Source organism: Gossypium hirsutum, chromosome A11, assembly GCF_007990345.1.
Source record: "Gossypium hirsutum isolate 1008001.06 chromosome A11, Gossypium_hirsutum_v2.1, whole genome shotgun sequence".
In the NCBI taxonomy this organism is placed as follows: Eukaryota; Viridiplantae; Streptophyta; class Magnoliopsida; order Malvales; family Malvaceae; genus Gossypium; species Gossypium hirsutum.
The window spans coordinates 53993832-54013931 of NC_053434.1; the positions used below are offsets into that span (position 1 = coordinate 53993832).

Sequence of the window (20100 nt, forward strand, 5' to 3'; positions counted from 1 at the left end):
GACTAGTCTCGTGTTTCTATGCCTTCGAATGAGATCGTGTTGCAACATTGATACGTTTATATCAATCCATTTATATTAAAAATGGCATAGTAAACATTCAATTTAAATAACATTATAATGATTATCGTTCATACAAACTTACCTTGTTAGTTAGAGGTGTAGTAGTTAATCAAAATAATCTGAAGCTTTAGCTTTTCCTTGATTTAGGTTTGAACGTGATTTATCTTGATCTAAATAGATAATTTCAATCAATTAAATACTTCTAGTAATCAATTTAATCCATGTTTCATATTTATAAAAAATTACCAATTTACCCCTAACATTTTAACATTTTATAACCTACCCCGTAAGCTTATAACTTAAAATCTAATCATTTTAATCTAAATCTATGTTAGCCATAGATACAAGGGACCTTGAAACAACCCATATTTACTATCATTTCACAATAAAACCTATAGATTTACACCTTTAACAAAACTTGTTTATTTTTCAACAAGGATTCATAATATATCAAACATCAAAACTCATTCAAAAGCATTCATGGTAAGTCCCTTAACCTCTAACAATTTTGCAAATTAACCCCCAGGCTAGCTAGATTAAGCTAAATTGGACTCAAAAACATAAAAATCATTAAAAACGGGTTGAAAAATACATACCATGCACCAATTTATGCTTAGCTGAACCAAGCTACCAACAATGGTGTTTTTCCTCTATTAAAATCGTCAAAGATGAAGAAATAAATATGATGCATGTTTTATTTTCTTTTGTTTTAAGGTTATTTACTCAATTACCATATTAAACTTATTTTTAACCAAAAATTATATTAACATCTTGCCCATGCACATCCACTAGCATCCATTATGGTATATTTACCATATAAACCCTTTATCTTTCCTTTCCATAGTCTTTTAACCCTTTTAACTAATAGAATTCAATTTTTACACCTTTTATGATTTATTCATTTTCACCTAATTAACCAAGTAAACTTTAAAATTTCGTTAAGAAATTTTAACAAGGCATTAATAAAATCCTGTAGAAACTAAATAAATAATAAAATAATAATTTACTCATTAGAATTGTAGTCCCAAAACCACTGTTTCTAACATCACTAAAAATAGGTTGTTACAGGGATATTGTGGTTGACGGAGGAGTTCCGTTGAGTAATGGCGGCATATTAATTTTGCATATATGTTGTCAGTGCACTGCATCAGGAGTAACGAGGAGAATGACGATTATATTGTATTTTATGTTAAACGAAAGTATTTCTACATTATGTTATATGATGGTTTAACCACATTGAGCTTTGCTCGCAAAGTTTGGAGTTGGCAAATGAGTTCTGGGAACTCGTGGTGTGTAGTAGAAGGTTTGGGTAGGATTTCATTATGCATTATGATATGTGTATGACATTTATGAATGATTTTATGTATGATATGTATGTGTTGCAAATGTAATGGTGGTGAATGATATTAGCATGTATGATTGAATTTTCTCATTAATTTGACTCACACTAAGCTAGTTATCTCACCCCATATTTTCAACCTTCTCAAGTAACGAATGTGACTAGGATATGACATGACATACACACATACAATGTACTTTGGACATTTTTTTTATTTTGTTTGGGTTTTAATTAAATTTATTCGATTTTTGGATTGTAAAGCTATTTGAACTGAGGTTGGGTTTTTTTTCTACTTTGGGATTTTCATGCATGCATACTTGAAATATAGATTTGGTTTTATAAGATTATTTGGAATTGGACAAAGCATAATAATTGGCTTAAACAATTAATTAATTAATTCTGAATTTTCCACTATGATAAAAGATAATAAAAATTTTGATAGGAACATTAAGTTAGTTATTTCCCAAACAACACTAGAGCTAATAATATGACCTAAGAATGGTAGGTTACATTAATGAACATTTTCCAAAATTAACAAAGATACACCATAGTTTTTCCTAATAGAGAGAGTACTTAAGGTTTTCAATGTACGATTGGGTAGCTATGTGACATAGGTGACCAATGTGGTCTCTATGATTGTAACGCCCCGAATTCTGGGCCTAGAAGTATTGGGCCTTGAGCATGGGATCTGTTAGTAGGCAGCTTATAAATATTTTAGTTAAGCAGGAAAGTGACACAAGTTGCATGTTTTGTGTGGTGGTTAAGTGAATTGGGTGTGTTTGGGGATGTCTGAGAAGTCTTGGGTTCAAATCTAGGCTTTAGCAAAATTTTAGTTTTTCCCTTAAGTGAATCTTGGCTTTAGTTTGTAGGCCTTATAAATATTAGTGGTTAAAATTTATCACAAAGAAGCATGTGGTTTAGTGGTTGTGGCATCATTATGGTGGAAAGGGATATTGAGTTCGAATCCCATGATTTGCAAGGTACATTTATTTTATTCCCATGAGGTGAGAGAGGTAGAGTTGGTTTGAAATCCTACTGAGGTTGTTGTGGACTTGGTCAAGGGGAGAAAATCAAGGGATATAATAATGGTTGTTATGGATATGGAAGAGAATTGGGTGGAGAAAATCATGGATTTCAAATTTGGAGAGTTTGAATAGAGTTGAATTGGTCAATGGAGAGTTTTGAGGAGAGAATTAGGGAGTGGATCTTGGAATAGGAGAGTGGGGAGTTGTATGCCGAAAATAGGATTCTCTATGTGCCATAATCGGTTTTAGGCACTAGGTGCCAAATAGGTTACTTCTTACCCTTTATCGGTGACTTTTCTCTCTTTTTGCTTCTCTTTTGCTATTGTTTTGTGTGGTAGCCAAAATTTGGTAGTGGCCTTTCGAGTACGTTTTGGATTAACTTACTTTGATTTTATCCTGTGGTAGGGTACTTCTGTTGGACAAAAACTTTCCTTTCTCCATCACTCTCTTTTTCCCTAGTGTTCAAGGTATTAGCCGAACTTTCTTTTCCCCTCTATTCTCCCTTTCTTTTCTCAACCAGTTCCTTTTAACTGATTTCACCTTCTTTTCTTTTTCCATTCGAATACTTGGGGCCAATTTCTGTTTGTTCTTCTCACTCGTAGCTGAATCTCCCTGCGTTGATTAAGGTAAATGGGTTCTTCTCTGTTTATAGTCGTATTGGGTGCTTGTAGTCATTGCTGCTTTGGATGCTCGGTTATCCTTTCCCTTCTTTTCTCTCTGTCATTTTAGCACTCTTCTCTAAACCATCTTTGTCTTCCATCTCTGACAGGGGTGTTAGTGTAGGCCGAATACTGTTACCAACCTTTTTGATTCCACGTGTCGGTAAGTGCTCTCACTTGGTTCATTATATTCGCATATATGGTATGGGTTAACATGATGCAATTGTAATGCAGAGTTCATCAAGGATCTAGAAGTTCATCCTAACTAGCAGTTTAAGGCAGATAAACCATCTTCTTCATGTCGTGGTAGGTAATAGTTACAATTGGTATATAAGAGTTGTGAAGAGGGTATTAACCTTATTGAATATAGACTTATTATTTACCGTGTTTACTTAAAGGTTGTGGTGCTCGTAGACTCGTATCGGTCTTCGCAACCAGGTGTGTAATCGTTCACCACTCAATTACTATCAAAACCAAAAGACATGTGTAATCACACCCTGTTAAACTGTGATTCGACAAAAGTTGAAAAGTTGAAATGCCGAAACACCAACATTTGTGGCCTCACGAGCATGCGAACGCACGTGGGGCGATCCAGACCTACAAAGCATCAGCAAAAGGCTGTGGAGGCCGCTATGAGCGCTCTTGTGGACTTGGGCTTTGATGGGGCGAATGAGCCCGATGGGCCTGTGGGCCCACTTATGTAAATTCAGTTGTAGGTGAGAAGTAGTTGGGCTTGTCATGTCGTGTACATGGCATAGGTTGTTCTGGGACACGTTGGGCTGAAATAGGCTGTGTGGGCCCAATGGGCTCATAGGCCCCACATAGATAAAATCTACGGTAAGTGACAAATAATGAACTAGGCTATGGTGTTCGCATAGCTGTGGCTGAAATTGGGCTAAATGGGCCACACGAGCGTGTGGGCCCACTTGGGTCGAGTAATAGGCCTTAGGCCCATTTACACCAGTTTGACCATCTAGGTTACCTGAGTGGCTCGAGGCGACGATAGACCATCTATGAGGTTATAATCTGTACTGGGACCCCCAAAATTAGTAAAATGACCAAAATACCCTTAAAGGGTAAAATTATTGTTTTGTCCTCGAGGGTAAATAACTGATTTGTCTGGGATTTGTATGACTGATTTTGTGCATGACATTCTACATACATGACATATTACCTGGGATTGGGATATTGTTATAGAAGAAGAAATCGTATTGGTAGCTGTGCCACATATTCTGATATTAGCAGCTTTGTTGCGATTCTAGTTAGTGCCGCAACCGGTGTTAACACTGTAAGTGTAGGGATGGCGTGGGTGATTTATTCCCCACAGGTAGTGAAGGGTTGGAGGAGGCAAGTGCAGGGTTGGATGGGTTATCATGCGTTATTCATATGGGTTTGATATTGAAATGGGCTAGGCCCAACCGATATTGATTCTGAAATGGGCTAGGCCCGATTGATACTGTGATGGGTTGAGACCCAAATGTTAATGAATCGGGCTTTGGCCTACATATATTCTGAATCGGACTGTTTTGTTACTGAATAGGGCTCAAGCCCAAATTGGTTCTAAATTCTATTTTTGATTGACTGTTTGGATGCTAGGGGATTACGCACTGAGTTTTCGTAAACTTACCCCGTTTTTAACTGTGCAGGTAATCCCCAGCATTAGGAGGATCGGTGCTACGAGGGACTCAGAGATGGCCAAAAAGTTGCTTTTGTTATCTACTATCTTTATTTGCTTATCAGTAATTTAACTTTAGTTTGATTTGTAATAAGGCCTCTCTGGTTTTTATTTTAATCTTTGGGATTTTATTTACTATGTATGATATTTGTTAGAAGTAGATCGCAATATTCCAAAACAATATTGTTTTCAAAACACTATGTTTTCGTAACTTAACTTTTAAACATCATGTTTTCGTAAACCGACTATTTTAAATTAAGCTTCCACAATAAACACCATTTTAAATAGGAATAACTTTCCAACGAACCACGTTTTATAAAATAAACCAATGTGAACTGAGGTTTTCAAAACTTTTAAAATGGCCAGAAGTATTAAATAGTAAGAAGGGTTTTCAATAGAAACATGGTTTTCGAAAAACACTTCAATGAGACACACCAGATTTGACCATAACATCTAGGCCGGGTTTAGGAGGTTACATTAGGAACATACCATTTATAACTAGATCATCACCAATGCTTCGAGTTCGGGATTGCTACTGGATGTTGAGTCAACGATCAAATCAAAAAGTACCTAGTTGTCGCCTGTGAAATGATATGCGATTTGTGCAAGTATACATGTCAAATCAAGTAATAAAGTGATAGTGAGTATCGTTCCCATGAGGATCGAATTGAGGTACAAATGTGGTCAAGTTATTGTAATAAAATGCAATTAATGCTAAGGTAAAGCTATGGTACGTATGCAGTGGCAATTAAAAGGAATAATCATGTATGCAATATGTGGAATTAATGAATACTTGTAAATGCAGTGTAAAAACAAGAGTAGAAATATAATGGAAATTACGAAAATGATTATATGAATATGCAATTGAACAAATAAGCAACTAAGGATGCGATGACAAAGAGACTACAACAAGGGATAAGGGATATACAATGTTGATATGGAAGGTTAGAATTACTAAGAATCTACTCTTACTATCAGAAATGCTTCATCGAAATCATAATCAATCTGCTGCTCAGAAGAGTTTTAAAGTGGTCTACTTCTTTCGAGAGCAAAAAGCTTAAGTTACCATGCCTATGTCTATAGGCCTTTAATATGGTACCTTGCACTTTTTCCTTCTGTATGGACACTGCTTTATGTCTAGAGTCTGCTACAAGTATTTGTAAAGTACTTGCTTATATCATTCAATTTTGGTCCAACTCATCCAACCTTTTTAGAATTAAATTAGTTTATGGGCATGCTACACAGTCATCTATGTCTAGGGATTGCACACATACAATTACAAAATAAAAAAAATTGAATAAAATCGTAAATTAATTCAGATCTATACTTCAACCGTTAAAGAAAATAAAGGTTTCATCATGTAATCCCAACCTTATGAGATTTAGCTCATGGATTGGAAAATAAAATTCAAAACCAAAATATCATTCAACATCGTTTTCATCAAATCAATTCACGAAGAGATAGTTAAAAAATAACAGAAGAATGATGGGAAGATAACTTTCGAGTGTCCAGTTCACACTCTAGCGGCACAATGTCCTATGGTGGCTGAGGGGGACTGCCTTCGTCTTCCTCTTTTCGTCTCTAGTTTTGCCTATGGATCTCCACCCTTGTTCGTCCTTTTTAGGTTTCGTCCTTTGGCTTTTTATTGGCTTTTTCCCTAGTGTAAATCCAACAACCCAAGTTTATCTTCTCCTTTTCTAAATTCTTTTTTCAACAACCCAAGATTATCTTCTCTTTTTTTTTTCTAAATTCTTTTTTTCTAGGATAAAACCCAACAACCCAAGACTATCTTCTCCTTTTTTTTTTGTTAGATTTTTTTGGTACAAGTATAGTTGGGTTGAAATTGGTATGCGTTGAGTGTTGTCTCGGTCTTCCTGGAATTGCCACAGCATTTGTGCTGGCAAAATGTCCAACCTTTTGCCCCAACAAACCTTCACTCATTTATTTCTCGCTCCTCAACCTGCACCTACCAAACTACCAAACACAACCTTACCACAAGCAATTAAAAGCACCTAATATTTAAACACAGTCCAAGCTCCTAATAAAATGATGAAAATACGAATCAAATTTCTTAAAATGCAACTAAATGTACCTAAGTATAAGCAATTAGCTAGGTCTAAAGGCATGAAATATAACTCTTTTCAAGCCACAACCCCAAACCTAAGTTATTTCTTATCCTCAAGCAAAATACATATGAATGCATGAATGCACATTTTTCTGCCATTGCAGATAGCTATCTTTTACTGTTAATCTATTAAAAGAATAACATATACATTAGTTCTCAATAATCTTCTTTCTCTAAACACTTGGTCAAATGTCAAAGGTTCGTTTCAACAAATGTAGTGCAAAAAAAATTGTCCTTAAAAACAAAATTTCCTACTCATGTATGTTTTCTGACCATAGCAAATGTTTCCTAATACACTTAGTTCATTTGTTACCTAAACTCAGGTTACTTTGTAACTCATTCTCACAACCTTTTCAAGATATATATTTTTAGTTGTTTTCTTTTTTTTTCTTTTCTTATTATTATTATTCTTTTTCTTTTTTTTCTCTTTTATAACATTAGGGGATTTAGCATGTCACAAAATTATTTAACTTGATAATCACAATGAAGCCTACACCGAGTTACCTAGTACTAAATCATGTCGCAATTTAAATATAAATCACTCTTAAAGCTAAAGATTTTGACTAAAAAGATGGATGGATCAAAAAACTACCTCATTAGCTACTCAACCTATTGCTATAGTAGGGTGCCCCTTTTCTTTATTACATACTCTTACTTGGACTCACCTTTTTAGTCAACAACACGATGGAGCAAACAAAGTGGTGTTGATTTAATCAACAATTCTAAGCATTAGAGTGCCTACTGTCCTTTATTTAAGTAATGTCGTGGCAAAATGACTAAGTATGGCTTCAAAAACCCTAAGTTTATTAGAAAACACTCGTTGCAATAAAAAAAATTGAGTGTAGAACATCTCATTTTTAAGAATAAAATTTCATGCAATCTAACCTAAGCTAAACTAGCCTCATCCACTATCACATGTTCTAGATATACTGAAGAATATAAGCTCATCATCGAACATCTCAAGTAAAGATTGAACTTCTCATAGATAAAACAATACTTAAATAATCACATGGCATTGGCAAACAACTTAACGATACTATGATGAACATACATACTAGATACATAATGCAACCTAAATGCACAATACACCCCGAAACATAAGGGATGCATTGTCCTCAATGCATGAATGGATATATGCAAACTATCTATGTATAGACAATTTCATGGAAAAATATATGCAATGCAATATGTCTAAAAGAAAAAGAAAACTTTCCTTGCTTGGACTATATTGTAGATACTTTATTTTGTCCGACGGGTTCATTTACAAGTAGCAACCTTGTATTTCTGCTTCCTCTTTATTGGGGTCAGTTCAACCCCATCTTTGTTGGTCTCTTTGAGCTCATCAATCAATCGATCAATGTCACGGTCTTGGGCAATTACAGTTTAATAGAAGGAGGTGGAACAACTATATCACTATCCACTAGTGGTGCAACTAAGGGATTTGCTTCCTCTTTGTCCTTACAGTCATTCTCAATACTGATGAACTCTATTTTCTCTACTTCTCCCTCCAGTACTTTGGGCTCATTCTCTTTATTGCCAGGATTCGTCTCAACGAGCTCTATATCATCGATCCCTTCCCCTCCTATAGTTTATTAAACAAAGTAAATGGAATAACTAAAAGAAATTTAAATTAACAAAATAAAATAAAAATAAAAAGAATTTTCAAGATGTTGAAGTTAAACATCTTAAAGATCAATGGATTGTTTATCTTCCTCTAAATGAGCATCCTAGTAGTGCTTCAAGCGTTGTCCATTAAGTTTAATGTGTCCCCCATTTTTTTACCCTTAACATCAACAACTCCATGCAGATATACATGAGCTATGAAGCATTGTTCATCAAAATTTAAAGGTTTATTTTGCTCCAGAAAAGTACACAAGGGTTTTCGCTCGAATGAATCTTCATTACTATCAGAATTGCTGTGGAAAAATCTTGTGAATTCTTCCTCTACTGCTATTTCTATCAAGTCAATGGCTCTACATTCTTCATTCTCATCAGTACATTTTAAGGCATTAAATACATTGAATGTGATATGGTGATCATTCATCCTCACGGTCAATTCACCTTTTTGAACATCAATTAAAGTCATGCTAGTAGTAAGACAAGGTATTCTAAGAATAATTGACACATCATGGTTAGCTTCATATTCTAAAATAAGGAAATCCGTAGGAAAGATAAATTTATCTACCTTTACCATTAAATCTTCAATTTTACCTTTCGAATGTGCGTAAGATTGATTAGTTAATTGCAAAGTCACTGTAGTAGGTCTTGGTTTCCAATTCCTCACATTTCTGAAAATAGACAAAGGCATTAGATTTATGCTTGCTCCTTAATCACATAACGCCTTACCAACATAATGATTTCCAATGAAACATGGGATAGTGAAACTCCTTAGGTCCTTTAACTTTGGAGGCAGCCTATTCATCAATATTGCTGTGCATCCTTTAAGAAGAGCAACAATCTCAAATTCTCCCAATTTGTGCTTCTTCGACATTATATCTTTCATGAATTTCACATAATTAGACATTAGCTCCAAAGTTGTAACAACCCAATTTTGGGGCTAGTCAAAATAGTGGTTTCGAGCCCACGAATCTGACATAGTAAGATTTGTTTTTATTATATTTTTATGGTCTACGGTTTCACAAAATGATTTTGTGAAAATTTCGTTAAAAAATTTTGACATTTGGGCACTCAATTTAGTCAAAAAGACTAAATCCTAAAAAGTGCAAAAGTTGAGTTCTACATGTTTAAGGTGTCCAATTGCTATGAGATTTTAAATTAGAGGTACTTAGTTGGTAATTATACCATTTTTTAAGTTGGTAACTATAGCATTTATTAAGTTAGTGGACAAAAATGGACATGGTGAGATAAAATTTTAAAGTTTGGCAAAAAGGGCATTTTGGTCATTTGGTAAATAAAAGAATAAAAAGGGAAAATAAAGCCAAAATTGTTTCCATCTTCTTCTACCTTGGTCGAATTTCATAAGGACACCATAGCTAGGGTTTCTTCAACTTTCAAGCTTGATTGTAAGTGCATCATATCCCCGTTTTTAATGTTCTTTACATTTTTGAAGTCCTCATAACCCAGTTTACCTATTTCTACCATTACATTGAGGTAGGGTTCATGTTTAAAAATTTACCCATGTGTGACATGCATGTGTTTTGATGTGTAATAAATAACTTTTACTAAGTGATTTATCATGAAAATACCTAAAAAGGACCTATTTGTAAAAAGTTGTAACTTGAGTAGTAAAAATCTGATTTGATGAAAAATGTGGGCTGATATGAACATGTTTATGGTTTGGCTAGGCTTGGGTAACAAAGAAATTGAGTGCATTTCATTTTATGAGCCTAAAGACTAATTTGTAAAAATATGAAACTTTAGGGGGAAAAAGGTAATTTTACCATAATGTGATGTTCAAACTAATTTGAGTAATGTGAATATTAAATTATTTAAATTTTTTATTATAAATAAAGAAAAACAAAGTTCGGACCTTGATCAGGGAAAGAATAAGGTGTTTGATGACTAAATCTTTATCTACTATTTTTGGTACCGAGGTAAGTTTGTATGTAAATAATGCATTATTATTTATGCTTTAATTGTGTTATTATTGTATGAATTGTGATTTATTCTTTGAATGAATTCGACAAAGTTCGACAAGCGAGAAAATCCTGGTTGAACCTTAAGAATAGTTAGGATACAAATGTCATGACATTAGGATTAATGAGAATACGTGTAAGACCATATCTGGGATATGGCATCGATATGAGACTTCGTGTAAGACCATACCTGGGCTATTGGCACCAATACGAGATTACATGTAAGACCATATCTGGGATATGGCATTGGTATGGTACCATGTGTACAGGACTCCTGAGAATCCTTAGTATTCCAAGTGGTTCAACGGGTAATTTAACGAGTATGTCAAAGATGAATTGTGTGTAAATCCATTTTGAGATGACTCAGGTATGTATGTAAAACTGATACGTAATGAGCTCATTATGTGATGAACCCTCGGTAAGATGATGATGGAGTAAGTTATGATTATAAGATCTTAATAATATTTATGCCAATTATCATTATGTTAATTGTATGTTAAGTGTTTGGTTATGATGCTTATTATTTGCATAAGGACTTACTAAGCTATATAGCTTATACCCCTTTCTTTTTCCCTTGTCTTATAGTGTTGGCAAGCTAGCTCGAGGATCGATGACGGTCGGAGTTCCATCCACACTATCAAATTATCATTTTGGGTACTTATGATTACATTATTTTGAGTTATGGCATGTATAGGGACTTGGTCTTTTTGTTATGTATCATAGTTGATTTGGCCAAAAGTGTTGGCTTATGTTATTTGATAATTCATTTTGTAAATGGCCACTTGTAGAGAGACGGTCGTGTGTCTCAGTCGTGTGAAGGACACGGCCCAGGGACCTGGGCGTGTGAGGTCTGCACCTATTTTATAAGCAATTTATGAAAATTAAATCTCCCACATGGCCTAAGCACACGAGCGTGTGACTTGGCCATGTGACTTTAATTTGTTGATAACGTCATAAACAGAGTGTTACACAGGTTAGGGAAAAGGGTGTGTGTGACCACACCACTTACCCACATGGGCGTGTCCAAAGCCACATGGGCGTGTGACCTTTTTTTGATGAAAAAACTTTTAAGTGTTTTAAAAAAAAATTTCTAAAGTTCTCGGTTTAGTCTTGAACCACTTCTAATGCATGTTTTGAGCCTTGTAAGCTCGTTTAAGGGACGATATGAATGTTTTTGAAAAGTTTTAAAATTTGAGTGGAAATTCATGTCTCAGTTTTGAATGTTTGTTTGATTTTAAGTCGGTAATGCTTCGTACCCAATTCCGGTGTCGAATACAGGTAAGGGGTGTTACATTTAGTGGAATGTTTAGTCGATTCCCGAACTAACGTAGCGTGTGTAAGAGTCTAGCTATACATGCCATAAATGAACTATGATAGTGTGATGACTCCTGACAACTTTAAAATGTGTTTTCATATAGTAATGGATCCCAATCGAGCTGAGACTAATGAAGTAGAAAGTAATGCGCCGGCTCCCACTCAAGGGGCAACGTCGTCTGATAGTAGACCCCCTATGATTAGTCAAGAAGAATGAGGTAGGGAAGCCTTTCTCCATATGATGAATGAGTGGTATACAAAATTTGTTCGAACAAATCTGAATGCCCAACCCCCTCCACCCCCACCTATTCCTCGAACTGTTCCCGTAACCCCACAAGGTATAGACTTTGTAAGAATGAATAAGTCATCAGTTGATAAGATCCGGAAGCATGGGGCCAAGGATTTTAGAGCTAATCTGGATGATGATCCCGAGAGAGCTGAGTTTTGGCTTGAAAACTCGATTAAGGTATTTGATGAGTTGTCTTGCACACCAGATGAGTGTTTGAAGTGTGCTATCTCGCTTCTGAGAGATTTTGCATACCATTGGTGGAATACACTAGTATCAGCGGTGCGGAGAGAGAGGGTGACATGAGACTTCTTTCAATGGGAGTTCCGAAAGAAGTATATTAGCCAATGGTTCATCGATCAGAAACGTAAGGAATTTCTTGAGCTGAAATAGGGTCGTATGACCGTGACAGAGTATGAGCGAGTTTGTAGTTGTTTTTATTGACAGCATACTAATTTGTTCTTGTGATAAGACCGAGCATGCCGAGCATTTGAGAACTATTTTCAAAATTTTGAGAGACCAATAGTTGTATGCTAAGTTCAGTAAAAGTGAGTTTTGGCTTAAAGGAGTTGGATTTTTAGGATATATTATTTCAGGTGATGATATTTGGGTTGATCCTAGTAAAATTTTGGCGATTATTGATTGGAAGCTGCTGAGAAATGTGTCCGAAGTCAAAAGCTTTGTGGGCTTAACTGGTTATTACCGACGATTTGTTAAAGGGTTTTCGATAATTGCTACTCCTATGACGAGATTGCTACAAAAAGATGTTAAGTTTGAATGGTCTGAAAAATGTCAGAAAAGTTTTGAGAAGTTGAAGGCGTTATTGATTGAGGCACTGGTTTTAGTGCAACTTGAACCTGGAAAAGAATTCGTAATTTATAGCGACGCATCATTGAATGGACTAGGATGTGTGCTGATGCAAGAAGGAAAGGTGATAGGTTATGCCTCGAGACAATTGCAGCCATATGAGAAGAATTACCCAATGCATAATTTGGAATTAGCTGCTACTGTGTTTGCCTTGAAGATATGACGACACCTTTTGTAGGGTGAGAAATGTAATGTTTTTACCTACCATAAGAGTTTAAAGTATTTGATGACTCAGAAGGACTTGAACTTACGACAATGAAGATGGCTAGATTCGCTGAAAGATTATGAGTTGGTGATTGACTACCACCCGGGTAAAGCAAATGTAGTCGCAGACGCCTTAAGTAGGAAGACTTTGTTTGCTTTGAGAGCATTGGACATGAGATTGAATTTATCCGATGACGGTTCTATTCTAGCTGAGTTGAGAGCTAGGCTGATGTTTATTCAGTAGATTTGTTGAGCCCAAAAATGTGACAATTATTTGCAAGCCAAGAGAGCTCATTGTGAATCGCTTAGTGATTCAGATTTTCGTGTCGAATCTGATGATTGTTTGATATTCCAAGGCAGGGTTTGCGTACTGAAGAATGATGAACTTATTCAAAAAATTCTTCATGAAGCACATAATGGTTGTTTATCTGTGCATTTGGGTAGTACGAAAATGTATAATAATTTGAAGAAAATGTATTGGTGGTTAGGCATGAAAAGATATATCTCCGAGTTTGTTTCGAGATGTCTGATCAGTCAACAAGTGAAAGTCGAACACCAAGTGCTTTCGGGTTTACTTCAGCCAGTGATGGTCCCTGAGTGGAAATATGATAGGATTACGATAGATTTCGTAATGGGTTTGCCTTTGAATCCGAGAAAGAAAGATGTTGTATGGGTTGTGGTTGATAGATTGATGAAATCGACTCATTTTATACTGGTACATATTGATTATTCACTTGATAAGCTAGCTGAGCTGTACATTGCTGAGATTGTGAGATTGCAGAGGGTACCTATTTCTATTATTTTGAATAGAGATCCGAGGTTTGTTTCAAGGTTTTGGAAAAACTTGCAAGAAGCCTTGGGTACGAAATTGAATTTCAGTACTTCATATCATCCACAGACCGACTGTTAATCTAAAAGGGTAACTCAGATACTTGAAGATATGTTTCGGTGCTGTGTTCTAGAATTTGAGGGTAGTTGGGAAAAATATCTACCATTAGTCAAATTTGCCTGTAACAACAGCCATCAGTCAAGTATAAAAATGGCACCTTACGAGGCATTGTACGGCCGCAAGTTCCAAACACCTTTGTATTGGACCGAGCTTAATGAGAAACAGATTCACAAGGTTGACTTGGTTAAGAAAATCGAAGAGAAAGTAAAAGTAATTCGAGATTGTTTGAAAGCTGCTTCCGATAAACAGAAATCATAAGTGGATATAAAAAGAAAAGAGATTGAGTTTCAAGTTTGAGATAAAGTATTTTTGAAAGTATCTCCGTGGAAGAAGATTCTCAGATTTGACCGTAAGGTCAAGTTGAGTCCAAGTTTTATTAAGCCGTATGAAATTATTGAAAAAATAGGGCCAGTGGCATATCAATTAGCTTTATCGAGAGTTAGAAAGGATTCATAATGTGTTTCACGTGTCGATGTTACGACAGTATCGTTTCGATCCTTCACATGTGATTTCTCCAATAGAGATTGAAATTCGACTGGATATGGCGTACGGTGAAGAACCGATTAAAATTTTAGCTTGAGAGGTTAGACAATTGAGAAATAAAAACATAGCCCTAGTGAAGGTTTTGTGGCAAAGACAAAGTATTGAAGAAGCTACGTGGGAACCTGAGGAGGCTATGAGAAAACAATACCCAAACCGTTTTCCTAGTAAGATTTTCGGGGACAAAAATCCCTAAAAGGAGGGGAGAGTTGTAATAGCCCAATTTTGAGGCTAGTCAAAATAGTGGTTTTGAGACCATGAATCTAACGCAGTAAATTTTTTTATTATATTTTTGTGGTCTTCGGTTTCACGGAATGATTTCGTGAAAATTTCATTCGAAAATTTTGTCGTTTGGGCACTCAATTTAGTCAAAAGGATTAAATCGTAAAAGTGCAAAAGTTGAGTTCTACATGTTAAAGGTGTTCAATTGCTATGAGATTTAAATTAGAGGTACTTAGTTGGTAATTAGACCATTTGTTAAGTTAGTGGACAAAAATGGACATGGTGAGATAAAATTAGAAAGTTTGGCAAAAAGGGCATTTTGGTCATTTGGTAAATAAAAGAATAAAAAGGGAAAATAAAGCCAAAATTGTGTCCATCTTCTTCTACCTTGGCCGAATTTCATAAGGACACCATAGCTAGGGTTCTTCAACTTTCAAGCTTGATTGTAAGTGCATTCTAGCCCCGTTTTTAATGTTCTTTACATTTTTGAAGTCCTCGTAACCCTATTTACCTATTTCTACCATTACTTTGAATTAGGGTTCATGTTTAAAAATTTACCCATGTGTGACATGCATGTGTTTTGATGTTTAATGGTAGAAAATGAAAGTTCGATGTGTAATAAACAACTTTTACTAAGTGACTTATCATGAAAATACCTAAAAAGGACCTATTTGTAAAAAATTATAAAATGGGTAGTAAAAATCTGATTTGACGAAAAATATGGGCTGATATGAACATGTATATGTTTTGGCTAGGCTTAGGTAACAAAGAAATTGAGTGCATTTCATTTTATGAGCCTAAAGACTAATTTGTAAAAATGTAAAACTTTAGGGGCAGAAAGGTAATTTTCTCATAATGTGATGTTTGGAGTGATTTGAGTAATGTGAATTGTAAATAGGTTAAATTTGCTATTATAGATCAAGGAAAATGAAGTTCAGACCTTGATCAGGGAAACAATAAGGTGTTTGACGATTAAATCCTTATCTATTATTTTTGGTACCGAGGTAAGTTCGTATGTAAATAATGTATTATTATTTCTGTTTTAATTGTGTTATTATTTTATGAATAGTGATTTATTCTTTGAATGAATTTGACCAAGTTCTACAAGCGAGAAAATCTCGGTTGAGCCTTGGGAATAGTTTGGATACAAATGTCATGACATTAGGGTTAATGAGAATACGTGTAAGACCATATCTGGGATATGGCATCGATACAAAATTACATGTTAGACCATATGTGGGATATGGCATTGGTACAATACCATGTGTACAGGACTCCCGAGTATCCTTATTATTCCAAGTGGTTCAACGAGTAATTTAATGAGTATGCCAAAGATGAATTGTGTGTAAATCCAATTTGAGATGACTCAGGTACGTATGTAAAACTCATATGTAATGAGCTTATTGTGTGATGAACCCTCGGTAAGGTTATGATGGATTAAGTTATGATTATAAGATCTTACTAGTATTTAAGCCAATTATTATTATGTTAATGATAAGTTTTTGGTTACGATGCTTATTATTTGCATAGGAACTTACTAAGCTATATAACATGCTCCCCTTTCTTTTTCCCTTGTCTTATAGTGTAGCCAAGTCAGCTCAGGGATCAAAGACGGTAGGTGTTCCATCCACACTATCAAATTATCATTTTGGGTACTTATGATTACATTATTTTGAGTTATGACATGTATAAGGACTTGGTCTTTTTGTTACGTACCATAGTTGATTTGGCCAAAAGTGTTGCTTATGTTATTTGATAATTCATTTTGTAAATGGCCATTGAAATTGGCTAATATTGGCTTAAGTATATATATGCATATGATGATGCTTCCATGGATGTGTGAATTTGCATGGATTGAGTTGATAAGTAGGTGATGTTTGTATGTGATAGAGGTTGCATGTAAATGACACATTGATATCTTGTTTGTGGCTGAATTGGTTGTATGAATATACTTGGATTTGTGTTGCTTGTTGTTGTGTAGGTTGGTGCAAGTAAGGGTGGCAAAATGGCTTGGTAAATAGCCTTATTTTTGTCCACACGGGTAGACACACGAGCGTGTGTCTAGGTCGTGTGTGACACAGAGCTTGTCCCATGGGTGTGTGATCCAGTCGCGTGTCCCCTACATTTTGAATTTTAGCTTCGAATTGGTCACACGGCCATGTGTCTCAGTCGTGTGAAAGAGATGGCCCAGGGACATGGGCGTGTGCCCAGGGCGTGTAAAGTCTGCACCTATTTTATGAAAAATTATGAATATTAAATCGCCCACATGGCCTAAGCACGAGTGTGTGATATAGCCGTGTGATTACAATTTGTTGATGATGTCATAAATAGAGAGTTACACGGGTTAGGGACACGGGCGTGTGTGACCACACGGCCTACCGACACGGGCGTGTCCCAAGCCATATGGGCATATGACCTTGTTTTGATGAAAAATTTTCTAAGTGTTTTAAAATTGTTTTTCTAAAGTTCTTGGTTTAGTCTTGAACCACTTCTAATGCATGTTTTGGGCCTCGTAGGCTTGTTTAAGGGACGACATGAATGTTTTTGAAAAGTTTTAAAATTTGAGTGGAAATTCATGTCTCGATTTTAAATGTTTGTTTGATTTTAAGTCCGGTAATGCCTCAGACCCTGTTCCGGTGTCGAATACGGGTAAGGGATGTTACAAAATCTTCTACTAGTAGTATGTTAATATGGAGTTGCTTCAAGACCTCAAAAAACCTTTTGAACTAAGCATCTTGTTTAAAATTATGGAATCTCTAAGGAAAAGGTAGAGGTGGTTGTCCTTTAGGTTTCTGATATTGTTTTGCTATGGCATTTTTGTTGGCAGCCTGATCTGGTTCTGCCACAGCATTCTTCTGCTTACCCTTTTCAAGCGCAGTATTTTTTCAGATGGCTTTAGGATCTTTACATAGTTTTTATTCGAGTTATCAACTCCTACCATGGTATCTTGAACAATGTCATTCAACTGAATTCCACTTTTGAGAGTGATCACTTTGCAATGATCTTTCCCTTGTGTTCTCCAATTCTCAGTATCGCTTAGCAATGCTCCTTGTGGCCTTGAATTTAAAGCATTCGCTATTTGCACCACTTGATTTTCAAGAGCTCGAAGAGATGCAACCTGACTCTAAATTACAACATCACTTTTTTTCCATATACTCCTTCAACAAAGATTCAATAGAATTAGAAGATGATACTTGGCCTTGTTGAGCATTTTGCCTCGGTAACATTCTGTGAATTGCCCGCACCTTGATTATTCCAACTAAAATTTGGATGCTACTTCCACCTGGATTGTAAGTGTTGGAATAGGGGTTATTATTTTGGTTAAAGTTTCCCATGTAGTATACAAATGCTAGATGTAATGGGCATTCATCAAACACATGATCTTCATTGCAATAAAAACATAACAACTCGGTTGATTTCATCTCATGGACTGTAGTTGAATTTTTCATTGTTTTAAATATGTTAACTAGAGAAGATACTTGGGCTATCAACGAAGTGATTGCATCAAGCTCTATGGTACCAACAACTTTTTTAACTGCCCTAACCCTAGTTGTTGGATATTGATAATCATTGTTGGCAATCTTTTCCAAAATCCCATATGCTTCATTATACGTTTTATCCAACAATGTACAATTGGTGGAAGCATCAATTACCATCCTCGTATGCGCATTCAGCCCATTATAGAATATTTCCACATGAGTCCAATGTTGAAATCAATGTATCAGACATTTTAGAATTAATTCTTTAAATCGCTCCCAAGTTTCATATAGCATTTCATCCTTCAATTGTTGAAAAGATGTGACGTCATTTCTAAGCTTGGCATTCGCATTTGGAGGATTATACCATAGCAAAGACCTCTGAAAAAGATCATTCCTTGATGCCATTATTTCTAACGGTAAAGCATTCAGCCATGCTCCCGCACAATCTCTTAAAAATATGGAAACAATTTAAGTTACAGGGCATCTTCAGGACCACCCTGTTGCCTGAATGAGTCAAAAACTTCTAGGAAAATTAAAAAATGTAATCTTGGATCTTTAGTGGGCAGTCCACCAAACTGTCTTACTATTTGCAAGATCTAAAACATTACCAGTTTTAGTTCAAGCTGCTGAGCCTGTATTTGTGGTCTAACTATCCCTAGATTCAGGTCATCCAAAATTGGTACAACATGCTCTCGGATTAGTCTATCTTGGTCATCTATCACCCCACGAACATGAGGATTAGCACCCTGACCATTCAAATTATCATTCATACCAGGTATCACCCTACAAACAGGAGGATTAGCATATTGACCATTCAAATTATCATTGAAACCAGGATCATTCCCATTCCTAGCCATTTTTTGTAGTTTTTTCTACCTTCTTCGTAAAGTTTTTTTGATCTCTAGGTCCAAAGGATATTCCTTGTTAGCAGGAATGCCTCTTCTCATGCACTGATGGCAAACCTATAGAAATTAAATATAACTGAGTTAAATAGAACTAAAGGAACTAAGTAAATAATAAAGCCAAATTTCACCAAATTGTCGATCCCTAGAAACAATGCCAAAAACTTGTAGCGTATGAAATGATATGAGATCTGTGCAAGTATACACATCGAATTGAGTAATAAAGTGATGAGTGAGTATCATTCCCATAAGGACCAGATTGACGCACAAAAGTGGTCAAGTTATTATAATAAAATGCAATTAATGCAATGGTAAAGCTATGATAAGTATGAAGTGGCAATTAAAAGGAATAATGATGTATGTAATATGTGGAATTAATGAAAACTGGGAAATGCTATGCAAAACGAGAGTAGAAATGTAATGGTGATTATGAAAATGATTATATGAATAATATGTAACTGAACAAATAAGCAACTAAGGATGTGATGGCAAAGATACTACGGTAAAGGATAAGGGATATGCGATGTTAATATGGAAGGTTGGAATTACTAAGAATCTACCCTTACTGTCAAAAATGCCTTGGTAAAATCGTAATCACTCTATTGCTCAGAAGAGTTCTAAAGTGGTTTGCTCCTCTCGAGAGCAAAAACCTCAAGTTACCCTACTTGTGTCTATGGGCCTTTAATACGATACCCTGTACTGTTTCCATCTGTATGAACGCTACTCTATGTCTAGAGTCTACTAAAAGTATCTTTCGAGTACTTGCTCATATCATTCAATTTCGATCCAACTAATCCAACATTTTCAGAATTAAATTAGTTTATGGGCATGCTGCACGGTCATCTATGTCTAAGGATT

At 35.5% G+C, this 20100-nt stretch overlaps 1 non-coding gene across 1 annotated transcript; it reads left to right on the top strand.

Moving 5' to 3' along the window:
* The first annotated feature begins 18572 nt into the window (after positions 1 to 18572).
* LOC121210612 (small nucleolar RNA R71) lies at positions 18573 to 18679 on the top strand. Its single transcript, XR_005905726.1, has one exon. It is a non-coding gene; the product is annotated as a small nucleolar RNA R71 (small nucleolar RNA).
* Positions 18680 to 20100: the final 1421 nt, after the last annotated feature.